The sequence below is a fragment of the Myiozetetes cayanensis genome, unplaced genomic scaffold (assembly GCF_022539395.1).
Source record: "Myiozetetes cayanensis isolate MyiCay16 unplaced genomic scaffold, myiCay2020 scf7, whole genome shotgun sequence".
In the NCBI taxonomy this organism is placed as follows: domain Eukaryota; kingdom Metazoa; phylum Chordata; class Aves; order Passeriformes; family Tyrannidae; genus Myiozetetes; species Myiozetetes cayanensis.
Window position 1 is genome coordinate 21579559 of NW_026087964.1, and position 20681 is coordinate 21600239.

Here is a 20681-nt window from a genome sequence, read left to right on the forward strand (position 1 = left end):
CTCTACCCGCCACCATACAAACACAAACCACACCCACAGCTGCCATGGATGCAGGGGCTTGCTCCTGTCCCTCTTGTTTAGCTGCACTCTCCCACTGGCACTGGCACTTAGCCCTGAGGGCTCCTCTGACCAGTTGCCACTTCAGCCTCCCTTCCTGCTCCCCTACACAACCAAAAAACACACACATTACCCAGAGTGATAAAGAGGGTTTAATAAGAACATCAAGCAGGATCCTCAGTCAGGCAAGTATGCTGACTCATATACACTTGACTGGCCCCTTTTGTACCTTTTCCCTCTCTTTTCCTTCTCTTGTTCCTCCTTGAGTCACATTGATCCCTCCCTTTCACTGCCTTTGGTCTCTTCCCTAAGCATCTCATTTCATGTTTCTACAATATCCTTACAACATCTCAAAATAAATTTTATGTAGTCCCAAAATTCTCTTCCATCTGCATCCTACAAAAAACCCTACAAGTCTTCAGGCAATAACCCCCTCAGTTTGCACAGCCACCTGGCGAGGATTTCTTTTTTGGCTTATCTTACCCAAGACTGATGGCACATTGGGCAAAGATAGATGATGTATAGGTTGCCTCCTGCAGACTATTGCTGATTTTCTCCCACTTTGCTGGATGAAATCTTTTACACTCCAGAGCCAAACTCTGCTCTTTTGTCACATATACTCAAATATAATGTTGTTTGTTCACACAGAGTTATGAGTTCACCATTACTTTACTCAGAGCTCACTGACATCTTTCTTTTATACATCTGCTTGTGGTAGTTGGCAATTTTAATGTCAGCACCTGCCTGCACTTACTAAAGAATTATTTTCACTGACAGTCTTAGCAAGGAAAGCAATAAAAAGGACAAATGAATTTTTATCTTTCGGTGTTCAATATTGAAAGGAATTAAAATACTAACATGAAAAAATAAGTTAAAAAATAATAGGAATCGTTTTGTTTTAAAAAAAGTAATTTAACCTCAAGAAAGTGAATCAGCTAGCTTTCAGCTGAGAAACTTAAAACAAGAAATTGAAGGTCTCTTCTCTTATTCCTCATTTTAAACCAGCAGGCATGAGATGACCACTACACTTATTAAAATAAGCTTAAATTTTTTAATCTAACAAATCAGTAAATATACAGATGAGTCGCCTGGATTGGAGTCCTACTAACACAAAATTAATAGGCTTGCATTCTTCTGAAGACCAACTGGAAAATGAAATAGCAGGGATAGGGTAGGCAGTAAAATAAGTGTCAACAGAGTAGAGTAGCAAGAAATAAAACAAGGCAAGAGCAATATCTTGCATTGGCTGCTCCTGTACTGTGCTTTGGCTGGGGTCTGGGCACAGGGTGGGCTAAAGACATAAGTCTTTGCTGGTTCCCCCCAGTTTGTACTCATACAGCTGTGTTCCAGAAGTTGGCAAACAGGAACCAGGAGCTGAAAGCCAGTAGGCTGTCAGCTATCACCTCCTAGCCAAAAGCAGTAAGCACCTGCCTGAGTCCTCCTGCCTTAGAATTCACCTGCACAAAACCAAAGGGGTTGGATTTCTCCAACTGGGGCTGGAAGTGAGGTCACACAGCCCAACAATTGTTTAAGTTGTTCAACAGTTCCCCTTCTAGCTCAGTTTCTGTTTAACTTTCTTCCATCCCCCCAGTTAAGCACTGGAGGTCACATAGTCTTGCCCAGGAGGCTGTGTCATCTCTGAGCCACAGCCCTTGATGCAGATTTCAAGCCCCAAACTGAGGAAATGCATCCTAGGTTTAGGAATTTGCAGTGTACTCAGCGAGTCCGAGGCAGAGGGTGATTTAACAAGTTTCTCCTAGTTACAACTTCCTGGGGGAGACCTGCTTGGCAGCCATGAAGTGTAAGCATAGTCTTGGTTACACTGATAAGAGAGTAATGAATATAAATGAAAATAAAATCACTATGGAAAAAATAAATGTATACCATATACCCATCCACAACTGTAATTTTGAAGATTGTTTCCCTATTATACAACTACAGTCTTTCTTTTAATATTTTCAAACTCACTGGAAAAACTGGAAAGGAAAACTGCATATCCTTGAATGAAAAAAATATTGATCTCTTATGTCCCACTCTGTAAGGAGCAGGTGAAATTGAAGTGAAGCAATTCTTTGAGCTCTGCACATATAAAGTAGTTAGTTAGGTATATCATGTGTGAATTTAGTGAAGTTTAGAATTAATATAAACCTTTGCAAAACTCATAAATCATTTGAAGACAGATTTTCATGAAAGTCAACTGTTATTCCTGAACTCATAAACATAGGAAATTTAAACTGAACTTATATACTAAATTGTACTCAGAACATTATGAAAGCTGGTGCAACATTACCTAGCTCTCTTCAGCAAAACAGAAATGATTTAAACCTTAAATTTTGTTAGGAGTATAGTATAGAAATTGAAAACACATGCCATGAATTTTTTTTTGGTTGCTCTAATGATTATTATTGCACAAGTGGTAATGAATATTGTGGATGGAAAGTTCTAATTAACTGATGTCAATTTGAACATTTACCCTGTTAAAATTTTTGTGTATGACCAGTTATTCAGTGAGAGTAAATTTTGTAATTTAACTGGAAAAACATTAAGCATCCTAAACTTCCCTTGAAGAACCTCAGCATTTTCAAGACTCTCCTTTCCATTTTTGAAAGACATTTTGCATTAAAAGGAAATAACATATCTTAAAGGCAAAGGAATTATGTCAGAGAAAGGAAACCATCTTATAAGCCAGTAATATAGTCATATTTGATCTATAGATGAAAAACTGCATTTAGCAACACAAAATTTGTTATTAAAAATCCTCTTAGGCGGTGATATGTGAATTTTATAATGCACAGAAGTGGCATCAGCCATATGACATCATGTAAACAAATCCAAAATGCCTTCTGGTCACCTCTTGCTTCATTTTATCACCCAGCATGAAAGGAAGGTGTGAGACTGAAGAGGAGCAAATCACAGAAGTTTAAATAGAGGCCTGGATGTGAAGTATGATCACTATAAATTCTCTGGGATCTATAATCCCTTTATCTAATCCCCACTGTGTAAATTAAAAACAATAGAAAAAGCCTTTTCTCCCTTCTGGTATGTTTTAAGGAAATGATATCTTCTACTTACAAAGCACTTGAACATGTAAGAAACCTAAATATTAAAGTGATGAGAAAATTGTAGGAATTTAAATTGACTGAAACAGAACTGAATTCTGTAGTTGTGAGTTCCCAGGCTCTGAGCTACAAGTTCACCAAAGGGGTTTTTCTTCAAAAATATACAAGGCTCCAAAAATTTGCTGGCTGAATTTATTAGAAGAGCCTTCAGTTCTTTTAAAACTTTAAGAGAGAGTGCAAAGGAAAAATGCTGCAAACATTATTTCAGGAGGTACTTTTTCTAGTAGACTTTAGAAAATAAGGGAACTTGGCTAAAGTTTAAAGGGCAACATTCTACTAAAATAAAGCATTCCACAAAGCATTGACTTAGCACATGCTAACCCATACGATTTAGCAAAATCCAACCCATCCAATCCTAAATTATCCAAAATATTAAGAAAGTAGATTAGAAGAAGTTGAAAAAGAAAGAGAAAGACTGAGAAAAGGAGATAATTATAGCTATAGAGATAATTATAGCACAACTTTCCTCAACATTATGCCCAGTATGATATCCAAAAACCACACGAGAATGTTCACTGACATACCTTTATCATACAAAGACTATAGAACAACTTGACCTGGGTAATTTAAGACTGTAGCTTCATAGACACCAATAAACAGAAGGTGATATTTTGTTGTGTTCCATGCAATTTTAATTATTTAAGACAGGTAATTAATTAATGAGTCACAAGTTTAGCAAAATTTGACACCATGGAAAAGGACTAATAATTACACCATATAATGAATAACCAAAACACTAAGAGCAGAGAAAACAACTCCCATGGTAAAATCACATAAGGTAATGTAAAAGCATGCAAGGCAACTCGGTGACAGGCCTTTAATATTTTAATGTAAAGTAATATGAAAATGAGAAATATCTAAGAATGCTGCTGCAGAGGCCTCTGGAGAAAGACAGAGTATATTTTACTGCCCTTACTTTTCTAGCAGGGTCTAGGGAAACAACATGGAGAAAATTATATCCAACAGTAAAAAGAGCGACTTGAAAGAGGTTCTGGGAAACGTGACTTCTATTGCTGCAAACAACTTTTAAATTTTTTAGCCTATAAGTTCTGCTTTTTGCAGAGGAAGCAAATCAAGAGCTGACTGGTGTGTCAGGGGTACTCCCCACAACAAAAGACAACTTACAGAAGTCTCTGATCTTTCCAAAATGGGAAAAATGTTTGAATAAACTAACTGTAGCTGTGCAATGGACCCACGCAATTCCTTTCTGAGAAAAGAAAAGAAGGAAAAAGTTTAAAAAGTACCCATGGATAACTGTTCCCAAGAAGGGCCACGAGACTTTCAGAGACAACTAAAAGGAAAGAGTATGTGGACCTTACAGTCCCTCGGGCACCAGCATTGCAAAAAAAGCCACATCCACAGTCTCACAGGGGCAGTAATGCTTGTGGCAGTTGGAAAGCTGCAGAAGTGTGAAGTTTCCCAGACAGCAGCAGCAAGGAGGGCAAACAATGTGTCCTCTGTGCTTCTGCCCAGCCTGCTCCCTTTTCGGCATTACTGAGACAGATCAAGCTGGTATTGTCTCAAGTACATAAACATCCGATTCATCATGGAATGTGCAGTTCTCTAATATGCTTGTGAGCATCTTAAAAACAGTTTTATCATAATCAGCTTGATAAATGAGGTGCATTTGAAAATATAGAAAAGCTGCAAAAACTTGGGTCTTCCAGTCCTTGAAGGACCTCCCTGTCCTCCATGTGCAGCAAACAACCTTTGGTGTTTCTTACAGGTGAGCAATTTCAAAGTGAAAACAGGTGAATTTTCCCTGTATCAGCATACTTAATATGCATGCAACATGGTTCATGACAAGTCCAGTTCTTTGACACCAGTGGGATGCTTCGATGAAAACTACTCTCTATTTACATTTGATACATGTTATATTTTAAATATGTCTCATGGGAAGACCTCAATTGGACTTAGACTCCATGGAGATTTCCTGGATAATGGATGTGAAAGCATTTATTTTCAAAAGCATACATTCACCTGCTTAAGAAATATATATTTATTTCAGTGCAAAATAAATCTTAGCTATAACACAGTTGCTGCACTGCAATGAATTACATTTTCTACATAGAGCATGGTAAGATTAGTCCTCCTATAACTGGTATCACATGGAGATTCTGCTTTAAATATTTACCCACAATCAAAAGTTTTTAATAAGACTGAAGGTTTTCATGTTCACTCTTAACCCTTCAATGAGTGTTTGGGTTTTTTTTTCAAGAAATAAATCATGAAACAACCTCTGGTCATTCTTGAACACTGGTGTGGGGGTTTTTTTTCTTGTCTCACTTGTTTGGGGTTTTTTCAAATTTTCTTTTACTTTTTACATTTATGAGGCATTTGTTCTCAACAATGAAAGACATACTATAGCCTAGCTTTTGATTAGCTATTTTATATCATTATACTTGAAATTTTCAAACCGTGTGCTCATTGTGAGGCTTCTATTCTAAAACCCAGAAACCATGAAAGGCAGGATATCCTTGTGCTTAAGGGTATTGAACTGCAAGGAAAGGCACTGAAATAAGAGCACACTGCCTCTGAATGTCTGCATGCTTTCCCCCTATGCTCAGATGAGAAATGGGCACCTACCTCTCTCAGGTTTCTCTAAAGCTTTGTTCTGAAACATAACCAGAACTCAAACCTAAGAATTCAGGTCTTGTTTTAAGAGGGATCTATTAAACAACCCTGAACGTTTTGGTCTATAGATGTGTTGCCATTCTTCATCACACTCTTTCTGCCTTCTAAATCTACTAAGCAGAGTTGCTAAAGTCGTTGTCTGTTATAATTTAGTTCAACAGGAAGACTTGCTTCCTAGCATGCCAGGTGAGTGATTCAACATCTACGTTGCTACAAGGTTGAAATAAGTATATGAAAATAAGTGGTGCACCAGTGCAACGTAATAGTGGTGCGCCAGCGCAGCTTTGCTCCTTCTCTTTGAAAATATTCTGTACCATAGATCTGATGATCTAGTAATCTTCTACTTTGGTCCTTTATTTTTCCAGTCTATAAAGATAAAGCTATCTTTGGAGTGACAGTGCATCTCATTTACTATGAGACAAGAATGAACAGAAATACAGAGTATTGCAAGGATGAGAATGAAACTTTAACACCTAAGATTTAATTACCTTTTTTTTTTTTTTTTTCAATCCTGGAATCTAAATTTTAATCTTATTGGTATCTTTGTTTGCTCTTGGTTTAATATTCTGTAGATCTTATAGTTGCCTTTCATTATATTCATGCTCACATTCCTGTGTCTGACATTTATACAAATAGTTTGCAACAGCTAGCAGTAGTCCCTTCAATGTTTTGCTAGTGTCATTAAAACCTTATTATTTTCTTTTTTAAAATATAAAGATCTCCTCCTCTGTCCTTCACCAAGATAGTCTCATACAAGTTTATTAAGCTGAAAGCCCTATATATAAGACAATTTGGTCATAAGTGTCATGACTACAGCACTACATAGTGCCTGTTTTTAATGGTACTTTGCAAGCTGGAAAGTGAGAATAATGGTATTTCAAATGGCTAAAGACAAGCATTGTTCCTGAAAAATAATGCATTGCCATTATTTCTGTGCTATTCTTTTTCATAGCAAAGGTAAGTAATTTATTAGGTATATGTTCTATATTAGCTTTCTGGTTAATTGTCTGAATTACTTTTTATTTCTCTGAAATTAATTCTGAGATATTTATTGATAATAATCAAAATTATCTACTATCCCATATAATTTCATACATAAAATCATTAAGTACATAAAAAACTTAAGGTCTGAGGAAGTCAGCAAATACTGCAGGGCACTTTGCCCCTTTGTCCATTTCTTAGCCTCCCATTTGGTACTTTGATACCGTCACAATCTCTTAACCACTGAATAAGAAGGATTAGTGAGAAATAATCTAAAGAATTCTTCTAGTGACTTTAGGAAAACATTCTTCTGTTCCTTTAATAGAGCTTTCACAATAGAGTGTCCCTTATTGTACCTCAAGGGGCTCTTCCTAGTGGCACCACTTGATCTGGCACAGGCTCTTCGCATCATGTAAAGGGTGAAACATATTGTAGCTCATTCCTTCATACTGAAATAATTTGTAAGGATCCAGTTCCTCCCACACAGCTACAGTAGGAACCATCCACACTTTCCACTGAGCTGCATGAGTCCACTTGGACTTCTTTTCTTCCCTGTTCTCCCACTCCTGTTCTGAGCCCAATGCTAGCTCTAAGAACATGAACTCCTCTGTAGGATACCAAATGCTGCTGATCTCAGAACTTACCCAGTTCTGACCTCCTCTGAGCTCTCACTAGAGTCTATTGAGAATTTTGTCATGATAGCAGAAGATCCACAGGACAGCAAGGGTAGAAATGTATCTGTTTAGATAAGATGAAACACTGAAGATTTTTTTGATGGGACAATGACTTCCTGGTCAGAATAAGAAGACCCAATCCTTCATCATCAGACAGATTTTTTTCTAATACCATGAATCCTTGAAATAATGTAAATTAACTCCAGTTTTTCAGCAGCATCTCATATTTTTAGCTCTTAGTTTTGTCTCTGCTTCTTTCTGATTTAATCCAAGTGTAGTTCTTTTTTGCTTTAGAAAAATTTAGAACAATTTAATCAGTGTATCTACTGCAGATTCTATCTGAAGGCAAATCTGTGACCCTTTACCAGGTGCCTGACCCTGTTCAACACTCAGCTCAGTGCTGCTCCCATTTCCCCACCCTATTTCCACAGCTTGAGCCTACTGTCAGTGACTCTTTCTTCCATGCCTTAAACATACCTTTACATTTATTTATCTGATAGAATAACTCCTTCCTCAAATTTTCTACACTTTGGGGAAACAACCTCAGTTAAATTCCAGACTACATAGTGGAGGAAAAGAAGAATCCACTTTTCCATGCTCAAGAGATTTCAAAATGGGTTTATTCTGGACAACAGTGAGGTTAAGAAATAGTTAAGAGTCTGCACAAAGCCATTTTTGGATTGAACTTTGTTTATAATTATTTTTTAAGATTATGTATTTTCATAACAATGTAACAGATGCTTTATGAGATTCAAACTAACACAAAGTTGCATGTTTTCTACAAAAGAAACATTATTTTCTAAAAAACCCTGTAATTTCAATGTCAAACTTTTTTGTGTATTTCTAAAAACTAAGACCTCAGTTAAATTTAAATTTTAATTATATTTGTATTGTCTGCACTTACAGGGTGTCTGTAAGTTTCTGACAGTTGATAAACCTAATTTTTTGTATTTTGTTAGTAAGCAAAAGATGGATTTGTATTCTAAACCCAATATGAAATATTTTATATGTTATATTTCCTTTAAGTGTTTTTTTTTTTTACAAAGTTTGTCTTTTAAATGTTAATGGTCTTCAATATTGAGAGAGATCTATAGTGATATTTGTAATTATTTCTCCTTGTTAATTAAATTCTGTATATTTTTTCAAATATACACCTGATCTTGTTTTAGGATTAAAGAATCAGGGTTATTATTTTACAGGGCATTCAAGATCCTACTGTAAAGGTTGTTTTGATATTTTTAATGGAAGAGAAGTATGGTTTCCCTTCTGCTCTTGATGCAAAGAATCATGATGCTGAAATATCACACCTCTGAACTTACAAGCACATCATAAAAAAAGAAATGCTGTGGAATATTGAACATCTAATATTGCCACAACAGTGGCAATACTAGAAACAAACAAACAAACAAATATATAAGTAAGTCAGTTAGATAAACTCTAAGTCTCCCAAAAGGATCCCTTATATATTAAATCTATCAGGAAATGCCATCTTTTTATTTAATACTGCAAGAGGCTTAGGCAGTGGCTACCTTTGGTTATTCTCTGTCTCTGGATTCCTTTTTGATTTTCTTTTATTTGGCTTCAACTACAAAATCTCTTTCATTCCTATTACCAAAAGAAGTGCATATCATTTGCTCAGCTGCTCTTCCATTTGTTCAGAATACAAGACTGCAAGTCATATCCCTTGCTGCCTTCTAGCTATTCTTCCCTTGCCTATATCCAGCCCTTCATCACTTACTCAGTGACTCTTGCTGGCTTCATTGACTACTGCTTTTATTTCTTTGCACAACAGCTCTTTGACTCTGCATCTCACACCGACTTTCAGCTCAACTTGCATTTCTACCCTCTACATTCCACTTTCTTCAAGTGAGAAAAGTAGGAAATAATGTAATTTTCTTTTTTGTTCTTTGCAAGTGATTTCTTTCAAGTTATGTTTGATGATTGTAGCCCTCTTTCTCACCTCACTCACACTGGTCTGATCTCCATTTTCCTGTAGTGCTTGCTGGCATTTCAATCTCCAGCCTGAAGAAGACTAAGCAAACTTTATTATTATTGTCTTGCTCTACATATATATATGTAACTAAACATGTGACTATACTAATCTATGTTGCATTTTGAATTTAAGCCCACATTAGTGTTCGTATTTGCTTTGTGTCCATCATATGCAAATATAAATCCACTGAAGGTACAGTTTTTAGATAAATCCCTTAGCAAATTGGATAGAAACTTTTGGATATGTGGCAAAGACCCAAATACTTGGGTCCACTCAAAACTAATTCGGGCCGTGCTGTCAGTAACCATATCAGGCATCTTTTAAGGGGTCATATGAAACCTCCACAAAGATCTTTGGGATGGCTTTTTAAAATTATAGGTGATATCTAGTTTTTCAGTCTTGGATATAAAGCAGTGTCTGCAGTGACACCACAAAGAGCCGCTGAGTCATTCTGTAGTACTTCTGTATACAACAGCCAGGACAGGTGAAAGAATTCCTGCCAGGTTTCAACCAGGAGTGCCTCCACCATAGTTCTGAAGGGAAAACTAATAGCACATAGCTAGGGAACAGTGGTATGTCCACAGCTCACTGTGATTTATGGATCAGGGACTTTCTGAATGAGACATAATAACTTCATATTTAACAGTTCTCACTGGACTTCTCTTCCCTGAATGTACTCTGTTATTTTTGAGCCTGTGTACATTTACTACATCAAATGTGCCATAGAGGTTTCATAGCCAGTCCTCACACTATGTGAAGAAATAATTCTTTGTTTTGCTTTGAAGCTGACTCTTGGTAGTTTATTGATGGCCATGAATTGGTGCATTGGAAGAGAGTAAGTGGGTCCCTACTCACCTGCTCAATGTCTTTAATGATTTTGTGAACCTCTGTTGCATTGCCCTCCAGTTGCTCTTCTCAGCCTGAAGTATTCTGGTCTTAGTCTTAATAAATTTAGTGGTTTATTACAAAAAGTTCAATCCATACCTTTAGACATACCTATTTCTTTTTCTTCTGCACTACCCCAGCTCTGCTATGTCTTCATGGAAACAAAGCAATATTCAAGATATTCATCATGGATTTATACAGAAGTATAACATTTTTCTGCCTTTTTTCTAGTTTTCCAATAACTCCTAAAACTCCAGGGTTTTTTTGTTTTGGTTTGTTTTGGTTGGTTTGTTTGTTTTTTTTAAGGGCTAATGAGGACTGAAATTATGGTTTTGTAGTTATCTCTACTTTATCTCAAAGTCTTATTTCTTAAAAATGCAAATTAATTTTTTTTCCCTGAGGAATATGACATCCCTTTTAATGGAATTTCATCTGCCATTTTATCATTTCTTTGCTATTTACACTCATCTTTTCCACTCTGAAGATGTCACTTTAACTAGAAGATGTTTTCACCTAACTTTTGAAAACCCCATGCAATGTGGATATTGACTAAACACCGGGTTTGATCTTGAATTTGGTCAGAGAAAACTCACCTTTAAAATACGTGACTCCAGAAACTGTGAAGTAACTAATGAGTCCCCACATATCATTCTCCTAAAACAGTGCTGAATTTTAATGTGAACTAAAATCATGCTCACAGTTTAAACAAAGTTGTACCTCAAGGTTCAGTTTTTCTTCTTGCCCCCTGATCAAGAAAATGTCATGAAAGCAAAAAAAAATATTGTCCATCAGTGTCTCTGAGTAAATAAGTTTTCTGTACTAATGAAAAACCTCAGTGAGTAATGAGTTTGAAATACATGGTTTTTAATAACTCCAGCTTGCCAGAAAGAAATATCTGGAATACCCTTAGGCACTCATCCTTCTGGAATTCAAACATTTTATGTCACATACTTTTATAGCTTTAGAGCTATATACTCATTATTATTATATGAACTGTCAATGAAGAAACACAGAAGTGACCAAGATCTTAAGGGTAGGTATAATCACTACTTAGTTATTTTTACACAGATGTGTGGCTTGTGATATTGGGAATGGCTGTACTAGTGGTACTTATCAGTAAGTCAAGTCACTTCTGAATTAGAGCAGACCTTGCACTCTCCAGAACTGAGAGTGAAATGCTTTTGCAAGCATCAGTGAAATGTAAAGTTTGCTGTAGTTTTTTCTTTTTACCTCAGCGATATAAAATGTTATGAATGCTGTTCATAAACATATATTTAGAATGTAATTTTCAAGTAAAACTCCTGAAATTTATTGAATCTCTTGAAAAATTATTTGCAGTCAATATGAATATATTGCTTATGTAATATGGGTGATAAAGAAACAGCAAAAATGTGCCTTACTGTTATTCTTACTTGTTACGTTAGTCACTCAATATTGGTTTTGTATCATTATCATTCTGTTCAAAATGAATTTTTTACCTATGTTATTTTTTTTTGAGACTACTTCAGAGAACTATGAAGAATGTCCAGAAACAGGAATTATCTGAACTTTAGAAGTTCATTCTTTTTTGTGACTGATGATGTGATGCTAAAGGAGATACCAGACTGCACAGTTTAACAGAAGTCAGAAGCAGTGACTATTTGCCCAGTTGCATGGTACCACAGGACGGGCTAGAGCTAAAGTGTCATTTTCTCTTAAAGATTGCACAGGCGGGTTCAGTTTTCTGTACTTATGAAAGGATTTTAGAATTACACTTGATCTTTTGTTCAACATTCTTGAAGTCAATCCAAGACTGAAGCATTTCTCCACAAGGTAATTACCCTTCTATTATGTCACTAAAATGATCTGAAATAGTCTCCTTTCTTATTAGCAGTCTAATAATAATAATGGCCAGTCTTCACGAGTGAAGATCCGGGGAAGGACTTTACACCTTCCAGCCTGCGCATTGGATTTTTTAGGTGAGACACAGTGTGCGCGGAACTGAGCCCACCCTTTAATCCTAAGGTTCATCTGCCAGGGCCAAGCGAGCTTGGACGGTGGCAGCGAGGTCCTTAGGACGTAGGTGGGTTGCCTTTAAGGGCTAACGAGCTCCACCTGCCCGGGAGTGGCCCTGCCCGGGAATCGAACCCAGGTCTCCGCGGTGATAGCAGTCTAGCTGATTAGTAAAGTGTATTATTATGTTCTGGAGTCCTCCTAGTTTTATTATTTTTTTAAAGTCTTAAATTTAGAACTACCTGAACTTATAGGTACTAGTGTTTACAAAAAATATGTACACTTTATGATAAAGTATAAAAAGTGATTGATTAAAATTATCTGATCATTCTGAAAACTGTTTACTTCTCCAAGTCTGCTAAGCATTCCTGATGGGCTGATACTTGACAGAAGACTGAGCATAGTCTAAGTTCAGGAGAAATATTGTACTGTGAGGTATTTGGTGAAGTGTTTATTATTCAGGAATTCTATATCAGAAAAGCATTACATTTTTTTAGCATTCTCATTCTATATCTTTTTAATAAAAAAATAAAGCCCAAGCTTGTGGAGTTTCTTTCTTTATTTGAATTTAAATGCAGCAGTAGAAAAATATTTTCTTGAGTAAATAAGCTTGGAAGAATTTCAGAAACCTGATAAATATTGATTCTGTTAAGGTAAAGTTCCAAATAAATTCCAGTTGTAACTGTAGACTGCTTTATTAATTGGTTTATGAAAAAGTATCAGATTTATTGAAATCATTATTATCATTGAACTGTTTTGAAGTTCATGATAACTGAAAGGAGTAGAAATGTTTAACTGAGAGAAAAATACAATCAACATCAAGAAAAATTATGGGTGTTTCTTGAAAATGTTTCTTTAAAAACAATTTATCCCATACTTTTTCTCAGTCACCTTTACACCTAAATAAAGAAAAAGAAGGGTAGGAATATGCTATCCCTCTAAAAAGTATCTGAGATCATTCCTTCATCAATCTCTGGAGAAATCTGTTCAAATTTGTTTGTTAAAGTGATTTTCTTTAGGATCTGTGTTCTTTCCCCACTCCTATGATGTATGGGCTTTTAGTCAGAGCTTTTAGGTTTAATGATATTGATTTCATTACACTGATGGAGCCTGCCCAAGTAATATGTTCTCCACCCAGTTATAAACACATCATTTTGAAGGAGAAATCATATCTAAATTTTAATAAAGAATTGCTTGAGACAGAAAAAACCCAGAACTTTGAAGATTTTTTTCTTACACTTGTAGCTGCCTAAAGCTGATATCTCCTTTAACTTTTTACCCAAGACTCTTAAGTAACAAATAGCTTTTATTTCACACATAAGCACACTAGACTATTTCCTCCTATGGATATTATTTAGTCTGTACGTAGACAAATTGATTTATATGTATTTTTTTGCAAAACAAAAATTTACTCTGAGGTCACAGTGAATGAACACAGATTCAGTGTGGTCCAAGAGAATTACAAAACTAAAATAATTTTAATTTTTTTTTCAAGAACCATGCTTTCAGAGAGACATCGCAGCTGGTAGTTGAATGTGTGGTTATGAAGCCAGTTTGTGGGCTCAGAAAACTGAATAACTATCACACATGAGGATGTTACAGTTAGATCAATTTTTTTTATCCCAGATGTTTTCACTTATCTTGTCTCCAACAATGCCCAAATGTGGGAATCTAGGAAAGGGGTCTAAGAAATATGGCCTGTACAAGCTGATCTCTCTCTAATTACACCCCTTCAGAAGGTTAAGGACTCCTTGTAGAAGGTTAAGGGCTCCCTGTGCTGCTGCATCCAGACTGTTTTGCATTTAATGTTCCCTGATGGATCAATCTTCCAGCAGTTTTCTGATTTTTAACACACAAGATCCTAATTTCCCAGTTTAATGTAAATTGTGAGCAGATATTGTATCACTCTTAAGTCTGGAGCTTGATAATTTCACTGGGGACCACCAGGTAGTTCTATCATAAGGAAGGGATAATTCATCTGCCCACTGTCTGACCATTCTGTTGGCCCCTTCCTGTAATGAAGAGCCCTACAGTACTTAGCTTTGTCCTAAGGGGGAGACAGAAAAATGTTTCATATATTTTATCACCTTTCAGTAGCTTTATGCTGCTGCAGTTGGATTGATACTAAACTTCAGGACTGTTTAATTAAAGCTGGCATGACTTTAGACAGTCAGACTAAACACACTTCTCATACCTCATGGTCATCTGCTACAGTGGAGTTCTTGATATTGATACCCAAAGCATTTCAAGATTAGTCTTATTTCCAATAGTACGTATTTTTTAATGGCAGTTTTTTCCTCATTTTTTTCTAGATGTATTAAGCCTGAAAAGTTTGGTCCTACAAAATGAACTTCAAGCAAAACCCATTCTGCTTCCTAGAAACTACTCTATGCATAGAGTCATTTGATTAGTATCTTCTTTAAAGCTCAATCCAAACAAAAGCTTCAGGCCACAATTGCACCTTCAAGGTAACTGTACCAGGAGTCATGAATTTAAATGATACTAACTGGCGTATGCTTGAAGTTGCAGGAATTAATATAATTTTAGTCATTTTTAGGAGCTGGCATGGAATATGGGACTATAATCTCTGTATCAGAAACACAGAACTGAGTCTAAATGTTCATAATTCATACAAACAGACTGCTTTTTTAAGTTTCTGTGTTCTAATTTAAATTAATAGAAATCTGTTATAGATTTATTTTGAAAGAGCATTGTAAATGTAATTTTTAGAAGCCTAGATTTTTTACACCTTACACCAGAAAGTAACTAGACCTTTGAAATCACAGGGAAACTGGCAGAGTAAATATATAAATTTCACTTCTCCTTGTGTCTCTGAAAACTATTTTTATTATTTATTTATTTGATTGTTTGTTTGTTTGTTTATTTATTTATTTATTTTTCAAATTTCCTTTGGAACTGGGGTTGGAACCCTACAACAGAGCAAAATGTTGCCTAGGGTTAAACTGAAGGGAATACCCGTGAGAAACATGCTGGTCAAACAGTCAGCTGAACGCTCTCCACAGAGATACAAAATCTGTCCTTGATTACTTTATTTGTTTAATGTTTTGCAGATATAGCAAGCTGCCTGCAGAAGAGAGGGTCTCTCTTGTACTGCATGGACTCCAGGGAAAATAAAGACTTGGTGACCTTCAGAAGGATGCTGTAAACCATAAAAACCAGCCACTTAAAACAGTGGCAAGTCTGCAGGAGTAAAAAGTTGTATGAAACAGATCATAACTTTCTGAAGAAGAGAATCCTATTGAGTAACTGAAAAGTATTTGAAGCCTGACAGGAGCAGATGAATTATATGAAACAGATCATAACTTTCTGAAGAAGAGAATCCTATTGAGTAACTGAAAAGTATTTGAAGCCTGACAGGAGCAGATGAATTATCTTTGTGGGTTCCTGCTGCTCAAGATGACCACTTACGAGTAACTGCATATCATGGGCCCTTAACTCACACTTTACTACTCTGGTGAACATGCATGAGTTCAACTTGGCAAAAGCATAACTTGGATAAAACATGTTTTCAAGGAAGATGTTCCAGGAAAGGATTGGATCTTGTTTTGTCCTACTTGTTTTAGATATTGAAGTTGCAGCAGTTGTGGGAAGGGTGGGCTGTGCAGCTCTTCAGCTGTAGTTGGGTCTTTTATAACAGTATCAGATGCTCAGCACCTCAGGGTGCTGACACAAAAGAGGGAGTGCCTCCCAACTCTTGTGAAGCAAATATTCTATCCATTCACTAATAGCAATCACTTCTTGTAAGTGTCTAATGTAAACATCCAGACTGCAGATGCCATAAGTTAAATGGGAAAATCATTCCTGGTCTTTGATACACGTAGTGTTTAGATTTAAGAAGTATCACCCATCAGCTTGTCAGAATAAAATAAATTTTAAAATGTGCCTGGAAATATCTGCCTTTGTTCCCAGGCACCAAGAATTCATTGCTCTTATGTGCACTGAGCACATCTGAGTAGCACTGCATGAATGGTGCCCTACTAGGTTCTTAAAAAAATGAGACTACTTGCACACAGTGGCCCCCAGAAAAACACGTTTTGAATAAATAATTGTGTTCTGAGGCAAAACTTTCATATTCTTTGTCATCTATTATCTATTCTGCCCAGGATGGTGAGACAAATAGCAGCTTCTGTCATTTAATGATACATTTATAAAGCACACTCAATTTGAAAAGTTAGAATTTGGAAATTATGACATTTATTGTAGGTGCTGTAGGAGCAACTTTTCTTGCTTTTTAGGAGATAGATTTTCTTCATTTTCAGCTTTCTGAAAAATTGACTGCTGGGAACAAAACTGCCTTTGTTTAGTATCTCATCATGCTTCCACTGAATTTAAGATTTGTCATTGCTCAATAGCAGTAGGAGCAGTGGTAATTTTACATTTAAAGTGTCAAAAACTACTTAGAGGAAAGGTTGACGCAAATATTTTCCATTTGTTAAAAAGACTACTCTAACCACCTCCAAAATATCAAGACACTGAAAAATATGCCAGGAGAAACTTTCTGCAATTTGTAAACAATCTTTAATTTTCCATATATCCCCATTTACTATGTTTATGAAATTTGCTTGTAATACGAGAACTGTCTCTTTCTTTCTGGGAATCCAGTAGCTCTTTCAGTGCATTTAAAAAACAAAGGCACTAAATAAAAAAAGGAGCATCAGAAAGTAGAAAAGAAAGAAATTAAACATAAGCTATTGTTGGACTGTCAGATTTTCACAAGATTTCCCTAGAATGTAAAGTACATGATTTACTAAATATGCATTTTCTTAAAAACTCTTGGAACCTTAGCTACATCAATATGCCAATTGATTTTTTTATGCTAAGATTAACAAACCAATCAAGGTGTATACAATATTGATGATAGAGAAAAAGTCAATAATACAAATTCAGAGAAATCATCCAAAAAAAGGACAGTTGTGTGATATTTAGAATAAAAAAGTGGCATTTAAACCTCTGGAAAGTGTTCAAAATGCAGGGAACTAAAAATGAAAGAGTGTGTAAATGAATGTCATCCTCAGAAATGCGACAGTTGTAGATTGCAGTTGGTAATATCTAGAACAACACTATTAAGGTGCCCAGGAAGGCTGAAGGAGGTTATAAGGCACTTACAGGGTTAGAGAAGGAGGTGCTACCTTACTATGGCACATACAATTTTTCACATGGAGCTCAATTAAAAAGAATACTTGCTGTACAGGAAGCAGAGTAATTCAGCAGAGAATTTGTATGTCTGGACAAATTTCTTTATTTAGCACAAGGAATGATAATGAAAGATAAACGTTTCTCAATTTTTGTTTTGTTTTATTTTGAACATGTCTGCTGCATGGAATTCCAGAACTGTAGGAACCATGATTTTCAGCCATTTGTAAGGAAATAAAAAAAATGCATGAGACGTATCCTAATCTGAAGGGATTTAAATTATGATCTGGATAAGATGTTGTGAACAGACCAACCAAAGCAGAGTTTTATCTCTGTGGTAAATGGGCTGAAACAGATGGAAGAGAGAAAAGAGAACTTTCCTAGAGGCACAGTGTCTCTGTCACCAGCTGGGAGAAAATATGTAATGATAAGTGATGTATAGGAGGAAATCCAAATGCCTGTAGTCTTTTTCTGTGGTCTAAAAGAGCAGCAGATTCTTTTACCTTGTTTAAAGGAAGGACTCAGATTTATAATGGTCACTCATATGTCAGTTCTTTCACATCCACATGAGACAAAAAACAAACTGGAAATGTATGTTTCTCAAGTCAGCTTAACTGTAGTTTTTCAGAGCTTTATAGGTAGTTAATATGATATAGAAAAATGAACAAGGCATAATCCTCTTTTGCTTTTCCAGTTTTTGGTTTTCATGAATTTAATATTGTGATAAAAAGTATGGTGATTATAGTAATTTGTGGTAATTTTTCTATGTGTGTTAAAAAAAGGTTTTTTTTAAATGTCTGAATAAAGTTGTAGTAACAAATATTAGAAAAGCAGACTACAGTAAGGTCTTGGTATACTTACTGTAAGTAGATGTAAGAGTTTAAGTCAATTCAAAGTGCTTCATCACACTGTGAAGTCTGAGAGTGCTGTGGCTTCGTTAGGTTCCTTAAACAGTTAAATCAAGAACAAAAGTTCTTCAGCTTATTGAGAAGTGATGCATGCTTTAAACCCTTCTGTCAGAGCTAACTTCTCAAGAGGTATTTAGCTGATATCTAAATCTGTATTTTTCTAAAATAGCTAAGCATTATGATTATCCCTACCTGAAAATCCAGATATCCATCCAATTATTCAAACACCCAAATATTTCTAATGTCTGGCCCACAATGCTAAAAGGAAAGATTTCCTACCTCTGGAAATTCCTGCCATGAGCAAAATTAATTTCTACACCTTTTCTTAGGCTGGAGATCAAATTATTTTGTGGGCTAAAATGACAAACTCAAGTTGTGTCTGTTCGTCTGTTTAAAAGAGGTGAAAACTCCTTAAGGTAAGCTAGGAGACTAGAAATACTTGAGTAAGATTATGTTATTGGCCAAGCATATGGAGCTCACACAGTCAGGTAGGTTGCTCAGCTGGCATCTTGACTGGGGCAGGCAAGAGGGTTATCCATGCAACTCTGTCCAGCAGCAAAGGAATGCTCCTGTCAGTATTTACCTCTCATAAATTAATCCAGGAGTACTCAATGAAAATTTTGTGTACCTGTGGTTTTTGAGACCAAGCGCATCGTGGTCCTTCACCTCAGAGAGGTATTCAGCTCAAACACATGTTAGCAAAAGTAAGGGTCCATGGAAGGGAAAACATATGGGAATGTTTCCTGATTTCATTGTGCTTTCAAGTTTTGCTGAGTATGGGCAATGCATGCTTTCACTAATAGCACCTAAGCAGTGTATTAATTATGATACAGCTGTTCATTATGCTAATGAGGAAAGGAGTCATGATTTCTTTTTAAAAATCAATTTTCTTCTCTTGATACAAAAGCCACTGGTAAAAAGCAGTGAAAAGACCTGACTTGACTGATTCCTAGCAAACTGACATGGGTTCAAGACTAAGAAAGCACCTTAGGCTAGTGCAAATGCTGTGGCAGTTTCCTTTTTACAAGGTTTTCTTTAATTTGAAGAAGTATGCCAATTTAATTGTACTTTATATTAGTCATGAGAAGAGTTCTCAGCAATCCCTTTCACCTAACTTTTTTTGTAAGCTGTGGGATGAATGGAGAAGGGTAACACTTACAGTTGCACTCCCAGGAATGATTTGTATCCGATGAATCCATGTTTAACATCCTTACATTACCAGGAAGAGAAACTGCCTCTCATGTGCCAGCTGCAAAGGTTTCCTTGGTAGTGGAAAGTAGGGAGGTACAGAAATGCTGACCATGTATTAGGTATGAATTTTACATCCCATTCGTCTCTTACTGCTTTTCAACCCTGTCCAGGGGATTGGGATTGGGCATTTTAAGAATTTGATCTATTTTTGTAAAACTTGGAAAAGAGGATACCAGTGGTGTCAGGGAATTTTCAGAGACATATACTGTTCTATTTCTACAATAAATATTGAATAGCAAAAATATTTTAAGCAGCTTTTGGGATACTGTGAATAAATTTTAAACAAAATTAGTCTGCTGCATTTCTGGTGGATACTATTATCCCTTATAGTTTTGTTCCTGAGAGAGAAAAGAAAAAAAATCTATCATTTAACATCATTTAGGAATTATCACATATGTTGTATGATGCAACATAATATGAGCATATGTTATGTGCTGCTTGCACAATAGAAGACTCTGCATTGCATTGTACACAACCAATGAAACTATTTCGGTCATACAAGAGAACGTGCTACAATCCACCCGTTCCACCCTTGAAAATCCTCAACACTCAGAAATAAAAAATTATTTTTTCATCCCAGCACCCAACTTACCAGAATATTATTTCTAAAGGTATAGCTATTAATATATAATATTATACCAAGTATTCAAAATCATAGTATCCATAAATCACATAACACTTAGGGAAATCACAACTTTTCTTCATTCATTTTCTCTGCTTATTCGTGCTGTGTCTAAATGGCAAAGAGATGACTTGTTCCACTGGATTACATCCAAAACTCAGAAAAAAAAGGAAAGCTGTGAGGAGATATTTTTGTTGTGATTGTAAATTATTTTTGAAGTCTGTTTTCAAGGATCACTGTTTTCTAAGAGTTGTAACTCAAATTTGCTAGTAGCTCAAGTATGCTATTTGCATTCATGAAACTAGGAGATTCTGAATTTTCCACATGAATAAAGTGACAGTAAAATTCACAGAATTACAGAATGTGCTGAGTTGGAAGGGACACACAAGGACAAACAAGTCCAACCCTTAG